Source organism: Anomaloglossus baeobatrachus, chromosome 6 (genome assembly GCF_048569485.1).
Source record: "Anomaloglossus baeobatrachus isolate aAnoBae1 chromosome 6, aAnoBae1.hap1, whole genome shotgun sequence".
NCBI lineage: Eukaryota > Metazoa > Chordata > Amphibia > Anura > Aromobatidae > Anomaloglossus > Anomaloglossus baeobatrachus.
The window spans coordinates 89,385,871-89,395,212 of record NC_134358.1 but is presented as its reverse complement, the minus strand read 5'-3'; positions in this window follow the sequence as shown (position 1 = coordinate 89,395,212).

The following is a 9,342-nucleotide window of genomic DNA, read 5'->3' as shown; positions in this document are numbered from 1 at the left end:
TAGGTGGACGTTGCCGCTAGGGTAACGTTCCTTATACTGCGTCTGGCAGTTGTTCGTATCCTCGCACACTAGGGGAGCGAACATAGGTAGGAGCTTTGTGCGGCTTGTGCTGCTGTCCGTCTCTTTTGCACCACTAGTGGAGCGGACCTAGGCAGGTGCCATATCTAGTGGTTCATGTCCTCGCACACCAGTGGAGCGAATGCAGGTAGGAGCTTTGTGCGGCTTACGCTGCTGTCCGTCTCCTGGCACCACTAGAGGAACGGACCTAGGTAGGTGCCATTTCACACTCACTGCTTTTGTCTCCGTGATTATTAACAGAGACCATACCACACACCCTCCGAGTAAGGGAGGAATTGCTTTATTTCCTAACTATATGCCTCTGTGAGTTTAACAGAGGTATTGCACTCTGCACTTGTGCTACTACTATTTACAGCGGCACACTTATATACTCTTCCTCACTCATTAACCTATCCCTTTTACGTTAATGCTAAATACGGTAGTCGCTGTGACTTTAACAGTACACGCCGTGATTGGCTCTAGTGTCACTGAGACGTATCAGTGTCAGTACTGCTTCCGTAGTACAAGATACCCCTTGTCCTCTGCCATAGTCTGCAGCAGAGACTTTGCACGGTGGACCCTGACTGTCTGATATCCCTTTTGTTTTTATAATCAGACAGCCCCCCGTAACATTAGGACTGAGCCAAGGGTCTGGCAGTTATGGCAGAATATCAGCAGTTACACCGTTACATACAAGTACTTGAGTCGCGGCTCAAGACTATAGAGGATAAACCTCAGACCATGGTGACATCTGCACATGATCCTCGACTTGCTCTGCCAAACAGATATTCTGGCGATGCCAGATCATGTTGTGGTTTCATTAGTCAGTGTCAGATAGACCTAGAGGTCAACTCTTCTCGCTTCTTTATGGAGATGTCCAGAGTAGGCTTTATCATCTCCTTACTTCAGGACAAAGCCTTAGAATGGGCGACTCCCCTATGGGAGTGCTCTGATGTGGTTACTCTGAGACATCATGACTTTCTTGATGCTCTTAAAGTGGTATTCATGGGTCCGCAGGTTACCCAAGATTCGGCCCTGAGACTGTTAGATCTACTGTATATCAGGGTTCGTTATCCACTAGTTCTTATGCCATTGCTTTTAGAACTCTGGTGCCAGAACTAGATTGGCCAGAGAAGGTGTTGATTCCTATCTTCTGGAGAGGGTTGGCAGGCTATGTCAAGGATGCCCTTGCTATTCGTGAGGTCCCTGCTTCTCTGGAGGACTTGATCACAGTAGCAACGAGGATCGATGTACGCCATAGGGAACGTAGACTCGAGGTCTCTTCCTCACGCCCTAAGCATCGGGCTATTCCAGTTGTTGAGGGTCCACCACCATCTTCCTCAGCATCTGAAACATCTCCCACTCCTATGGAGTTAGGTCATACGTGCTCCAGACTACGCAAGTCTGGTCCTCCTATATGTTACGTATGTCGTCAGCCTGGGCACTATGCCAACAAGTGTCCTAGCCGTCAGGTAAACTCCCAGGCCTAGTAACCATTAGAGGGGGGTTACTAGAGACGTCTTCTGCACCCTCTAAGTGTAGTATCCCAGGTCAGCTCTCATTCTCTGAGAATACATGGCCTATTATGGCTTTTGTGGATTCCGGAGCTGACGGGACTTTTGTGTCCTCAGGATTTGTAAAAAGACACAATATTCCCTCTATCATGTTAGAGGCGCCTATTCCTGTCCGTGTTGTTAATGGGACTATGTTGTCTGACTCCATTACATTGAGGACAGTTCCCTTGCGCCTTTCCCTGTCTCAGGGTCACATAGAGGAGATTTCTTTTCTTGTTTTGCCTGAGGGTATAGACGACGTCCTTCTGGGTCTCCCATGGCTTCGAACTCATGCTCCTCTAATTGACTGGGAGGCCGACAGCATTATTAGTTGGGGTTCGAAATGTCAGTCCCGATGTCTTCCCTTACCACCTAAGATCATTGCGGTTGCATCAACTGATCTCTCTCTCTCATACCTACACCCTATTTGGATTTCGCTGACGTGTTCTCCAAACGGGGTGCTGAGGTTCTTCCACCCCATAGGCCATATGACTGCGCCATAGACCTTATCCCAGGTTCGGTTCCACCTAAGGGCAGGGTTTACCCCCTGTCAATACCTGAGTCGGAGGCCATTTCGACCTATATAAGAGAGTTTAGAGAAGGGGTTCATTCGTAAGTCTGTCTCTCCCGCGGGAGCTGAGTTTTTCTTTGTTCGGAAGAAAGAGGGTGATTTGCGTCCCTGCATAGATTACAGGGGTCTCAACGCAATCACAATAAAGAACAAATACCCGTTACCTTCAGTTTCGGAGCTCTTTGACAGACTGAGGGGAGCTCAGGTTTTTACGAAGTTGGATCTGCGGGGTGCGTATAACTTGGTACGAATTCGAGAGGGTGACGAATGGAAGACCGCTTTTGACACCCGAGATGGTCACTATGAATACCTGGTCATGCCTTTTGGTTTATGTAATGCACCCGCAGTATTTCAGGACTTCGTAAACGATGTGTTCAGGGATTTTCTGTTATCCTCCGTCGTGGTGTATCTGGACGACATCCTGATTTTTTCTCCTGATCTGGAGACTCATCGTCAGGATGTCGTTCGTGTCCTTTCCCGTTTAAGGGAGCACTCATTGTTTGCTAAACTCGAAAAGTGTGTATTCGAGCAGTCATCTTTGCCTTTTTTGGGTTACATTATCTCACAAGAGGGTCTGGCTATGGATCCTGCGAAGCTCTCTGCTGTCCTGGAATGGTCCGAACCTCATTCCTTGAAGGCGGTGCAACGCTTCTTAGGATTCATAAATTATTACCGGCAGTTCATACCCCATTTCTCCACTTTGGTGGCCCCTTTGGTGGCCTTGACTAAGAAAGGTGCTAATCCAAAAGTCTGGTCTACTGAGACATCCCAGGCTTTTGAGGCAGTAAAAAGACACTTTTCAACTGCTCACATTCTTCAAAGACCCGATGAGAATAAGCCCTTCCTCTTGGAGGTTGATGCCTCTTCAGTGGGCGCTGGTGCGGTCTTGTATCAAAAGAACGGTGTAGGTAGAAAAAGGCCGTGTTTCTTCTTTGCTAAAAACTTTTCACCGGCAGAGAGAAACTATACCATTGGGGATAGGGAACTGCTCGCCCTGAGATTAGCCTTGGAGGAGTGGCATCACTTGCTAGAAGGAGCGAAACATCCTTTCCAGGTCTATACAGACCATAAGAATCTGACGTACTTACAAACCGCTCAGCGTCTGAATCCTCGCCAAGCCCGCTGGTCCTTGTTTTTCTCTCGCTTTCACTTCTCCATCAACTATCTGTCTGGGAGTAAGAATAACAAGGCAGACGCCCTCTCTCGCTCTATGGTTTCTACCCAGGAAGAGATTGACGAACCTCGTCTTATCCTTCCCTCCAGGGTTTTTCATACGCTCTACCCTGTGACGTTAGACCAAATCCCACCGGGCAAGACCTTTGTTCCGCCTGATCGACAGAATGATATACTGTCGTGGGCCCACACCTCAAAGGTGGGTGGGCATTTTGGTATTAGACGGACACGAGAGTTACTCGAGAGGTGGTATTGGTGGCCACACTTAACCAGCCACGTCAAGAGATATGTCGGTTCCTGCTACTCGTGTGCTCGCAACCGTCCATTACGGCAGAGACCGGTTGGGCTCTTGCATCCTTTACCAGTGCCAGATAGACCATGGGAGGTGGTAGGCATGGACTTTGTGGGTGATTTTCCGTGTTCACAGGGTCATAGATTTGTGTGGGTCATTACGGACCATTTCTCCCGGATGGTTCATCTCGTACCGATATCGAGAATCCCATCTTCCAGGGTACTAGCCAAAGTATTCCTCAAGCATGTCTTTAGGCTTCACGGGATGCCAGATCGTATCATTTGTGATAGAGGCCCGCAATTTGCTTCACGTTTCTGGCGAGATCTTTGTAGCCTTCTGCAAATTGAGTTGAATCTCTCTTCGGCATACCATCCGGAGACCAATGGTTTGGTTGAGCATACCAATCAATCCATGATTATATATCTTCGACACTTTGTTGCCGAGAACCACGATAACTGGTCCTCCCTCCTACCCTGGGCAGAATTTTCCCTTAACAATTCGCTGGCTGAGGCCACTGGGCAGACACCGTTCGTACTCAATAATGGGCAACACCCTAGGGTACCGGTACTGTTTCCCGCTGCTGCACCTCCTCCTCTTGTGGCCGACTGGGCAACTAATGCCAGAGAGGTTTGGGATCGGACTCAAGAGTCGATCCAAGCAGCTAAGGACCGTATGAAGACGGTGTCCGATCGGTTTCGTCGCCCGGCGCCTTTCTTTTCTCCAGGGGACTTTGTGTGGCTCTCTGCAAAACACATGATGAAACTTAGAGTGAGCTCTGTCAAATTTTCTCCTTGCTTCCTGGGTCCTTATGAGGTTCTTCGACAGGTAAATCCTGTAGTCTACCAATTGAAGTTACCCGTCCATCTTAGGATCCATGACAAATTCCATGTTTCACTGTTAAAGCCAGCTATTTTACCTCACGCTCGTGAAGTGCACTCTCCTGCCTCTGATTCCTCGCTCTAGCTACGAGGTACGAGCCATAGTTGGTTCTAAGATGGTTCGAGGGCGCAGGTTCTTCTTGATAGATTGGGAGGGCTACGGCCCGGAACATCGCTCTTGGGAGCCTGAGGAGGCTGTCCATGCTCCCGACTTAGTTGCCGATTACCTGCGTCGCCGGGAGGGGGGCCCTTGAGGGGGAGGTACTGTTACGGTTGCTGTGGCACTGGAGACTATGTTCGGATTTCTTGCTACTGCACATGTGCGAGCACTTGAGACTATGTTCGGATTTTTTGCTACTGCACATGTGCGAGCGCTGGAGACTATGTTCGGATTTCTTGCTACTGCACAGCTGACAGCGGATTGGCTCTGGTGTCCTCCATCTTGGATGAGGCACAGAGTCTATATAAGACCCTGACGCACGCTGCTCGGCGCTCAGTCCTCTTGGTTCATGCATGAGAGTAGACGCTCTGTGCACGTCCCTCTAGGCATCTCTCTGTCTATGCTAGGTGAACGCTACTGGCAGGGTGGCGTTCTTGTACCTTACAGCTTCAGCAGCGGTCCGTATCCTTACATCTTAGTGGAGCGGACATAGACAGGTGCCTGAGGCACATGGTCCGACTGGGCCTTGTGATTCTACTCGTAGGTGGACGTTGCCGCTAGGGTAACGTTCCTTATACTGCGTCTGGCAGTTGTTCGTATCCTCGCACACTAGGGGAGCGAACATAGGTAGGAGCTTTGTGCGGCTTGTGCTGCTGTCCATCTCTTTTGCACCACTAGTGGAGTGGACCTAGGCAGGTGCCATATCTAGTGGTTCATGTCCTCGCACACTAGTGGAGCAAACGCAGGTAGGAGCTTTGTGCGGCTTACGCTGCTGTCCGTCTCCTGGCACCACTAGAGGAACGGACCTAGGTAGGTGCCATTTCACACTCACTGCTTTTGTCTCTGTGATCATTAACAGAGACCATACCACACACCCTCTGAATAAGGGAGGAATTGCTTTATTTCCTAACTATATGCCTCTGTGAGTTTAACAGAGGTATTGCACTCTGCACTTGTGCTACTACTATTTACAGCGGCACACTTATATACTCTTCCTCACTCATTAACCTATCTCTTTTACGTTAATGCTAAATATGGTAGTCGCTGTGACTTTAACAGTACACGCCGTGATTGGCTCTAGTGTCACTGAGACGTATCAGTGTCAGTACTGCTTCCGTAGTACAAGATACCCCTTGTCCTCTGCCATAGTCTGCAGCAGAGACTTTGCACAGTGGACCCTGACTGTCTGATATCCCTTTTCTTTTTATAATCAGACAGCCCCCCGTAACACATGCCTTGTAAAGGACAGAAGGTTCAGGCATAGTATAAGTAATAATCCCCTAGATTCCCCTTTCAATGCACCCATAAAGTGGGATGCCAACAAAAGAGCTTCACAAATATGATACCCTCACAGTGAATTCCCCCACAGTACCCTCCACACGCACAGTATGATGGCCCTACAGTACCCACCTCAACTACCCCAGCAAAGTATGGTGACTACCAACACAGTATAATCCCCAACTGTGACCCCCACACCGTCCTTCATGCCAAATAATGGACTTACATACAGTATAATGGCCTCTACATCACTGCACAATGTATAAAGGATCCCACTAGCCCTCGAAACAGTATAATGGCCACCACACAGCCCTCTGCGCTGTATGATGGACCCAACACAATCCTTTACGCTGTATAATTGCTTGCATACAGTATAATCGACCTCAAATAGCCCTCTATTAGGGATGAGCAGACCCGTGGATGTTCAGGTTCAGCTGAACGGTAGTTAAAAGTTCAGCTTGTTACCAGTACGTCATCCAGGGCCTTGAAGCCTATGTAAGCCAATGGAGACTTGAACTTTGGTTCTTTAAGATGGCTCTAAAATGGTCATAGTAAAGGCTATGGGGCAGGAAAAAAAGGAAAAAGGGGGTAAGATCAGGACAATTGCCCTGCAAACAAATATGGATAGGGAATTGACTTAAAGGGGTTCTGTCACCATGGTAATCATGGTTAAATAGGAAGTAAATGTTTTCAAAGGTCAGCCACAAAGCACACAGAACTCCCTTAAAATAACGGAATAAAAAAAATAATCTTGAACCAGGAGCCAGAGGTCCAAGCGGAGGAGAAGGTTGATGATGAGGTGGAGGTGGCGGTGTAGGAGGAAGAGGCAGAGGAGGAGGAAGTAGCCAACATTGTTTTTTGTTTGTTTTTATATTTTATTTTGGGAGGCCCCAAAAATTGGGAATGGCAAATAAAATGAACAAACTGCGGTGGCGTATAAAAATGTCTGGGTGCGGCTAGTATACTTCTCTAGTCAGCCAAAAGCTACAAACAATAAGGAATAACGTTTGGAACTCCATTCTATGTCTGAACTGGGTGCAAAAAACCTAAAAAACATCACTATGGGGAGATAAGGTATGCACACCAGTGACTATGGAAGGGGAATACATGGAATAGCAGAAACTGCTGTGTGAATACTGACATGAAAAATTCAATAGCTATTTGTAAGAATGAAATGTGAAAAATGGAACCTGCATTACTGCCATGAATATATGAATAAAGAGAAATTTAGCTACTGAATTGATCAATGCAGAAGAGCCCCAACACTACGCCAAAGTATTTCTCTACGTTGGGGTCCCTAGCTTGTGTGTGTCCTCTCATGCAGTTAAAAAACTTACCGTGTATGGGACGCTGAGACCCAAGCTATTTATGCGTATAATGTGGATTGGCAATAGGTGTGTATGGGGAGGGTTCACAAACGAAAAACTACTAACATTAAGGAATAACGTTTGGAACTCCATTCTATGTCTGAACTGGGTGCAAAAAACCTAAAAAACATCACTATGGGGAGATAAGGTATGCACACCAGTGACTATGGAAGGGGAATACATGGAATAGCAGAAACTGCTGTGTGAATACTGACATGAAAAATTCAATAGCTATTTGTAAGAATGAAATGTGAAAAATGGAACCTGCATTACTGCCATGAATATATGAATAAAGAGAAATTTAGCTACTGAATTGATCAATGCAGAAGAGCCCCAACACTACGCCAAAGTATTTCTCTACGTTGGGGTCCCTAGCTTGTGTGTGTCCTCTCATGCAGTTAAAAAACTTACCGTGTATGGGACGCTGAGACCCAGGCTATATATGCGTATAATGTGGATTGGCAATAGGTGTGTAAGGGGAGGGTTCACAAACGAAAAACTACTAACATTAAGGAATAACGTTTGGAACTCCATTCTATGTCTGAACTGGGTGCAAAAAACCTAAAAAACATCACTATGGGGAGATAAGGTATGCACACCAGTGACTATGGAAGGGGAATACATGGAATAGCAGAAACTGCTGTGTGAATACTGACATGAAAAATTCAATAGCTATTTGTAAGAATGAAATGTGAAAAATGGAACCTGCATTACTGCCATGAATATATGAATAAAGAGAAATTTAGCTACTGAATTGATCAATGCAGAAGAGCCCCAACACTACGCCAAAGTATTTCTCTACGTTGGGGTCCCTAGCTTGTGTGTGTCCTCTCATGCAGTTAAAAAACTTACCGTGTATGGGACGCTGAGACCCAGGCTATATATGCGTATAATGTGGATTGGCAATAGGTGTGTATGGGGAGGGTTCACAAACGAAAAACTACTAACATTAAGGAATAACGTTTGGAACTCCATTCTATGTCTGAACTGGGTGCAAAAAACCTAAAAAACATCACTATGGGGAGATAAGGTATGCACACCAGCTACAAACAAGTCCATGGGATTCAAACCTGGTTCATTTTAATGAATGTGAGCTTGCCCACTTTGGCTGTGGACAGGCGGAGGCATTTTCTGTGATCACACCCCCTGTGGTGCAAAACACACGTTCCAACAGTACACTTGCCGCAGGACCTCCAAGGCGTAAAGGGCAAGCTCAGGCCATGTGTCCAAATTGGAGACCCAGAAGTTAAATGGGCAAACTCATCACTTAGTACATGGACAGGTGTGGACATATCTTTCACTATGTTGTTGAAATGCTGCCTCCTGCTAATACGGACCGTGTCAGATGGTGATGCTGGATGTTGTGGTGTGTTGAGGAAGTTTTTCCACATTCCAGCCAGGCTAACCCTCTTTCCAAGGTGGTGCCGCTACCCCAGCTGCATTGGTGACGTCTTCCTCCTCCTCTACCATGTGCTTCCACTGAGCCCCCACTGTCAGGTGAGAATGTGGTCACTAGGGAATATACCAGGTTGTCCTTGTATTCCTGCATTTTCCAGTCATGTTCCTATGACGTAAGTAAAGATAGTGTATTGTTCTTGTAGAGGGGATCTAGCACAGCGGACACCCAGTAATCAGCAGTAGCACCAATCAGGGCAACTCGGCAGTCATTGCACAGGCACTACAGCATGTATTCGCTCATATGTGCCAGGCTGCCCAGAAGCAATGACAAGCTGTCCTCAGTGGGAGGTGCATTTTCTGTGTCCTCTGTATCCCTCTGCACCAGTGATTCTGCTTTAGATGCCACTCTGCTGTGAACAGCAGTTCCTCATCCTCATTATCACCCTCAAAAACTGTCCTCTGGCTGAACAGTTGTGTACCTGGCTGCTAGTGCTACAGGGACCCACCCTCCGAGCCATATGTGGACAACTGGGCTTATAATTATGTGATTGGTCCCTGTTCCTCCTCTTCCTATACCACCACCTCATCCAACATCGCTTGCAGAGTAAGGAGGCA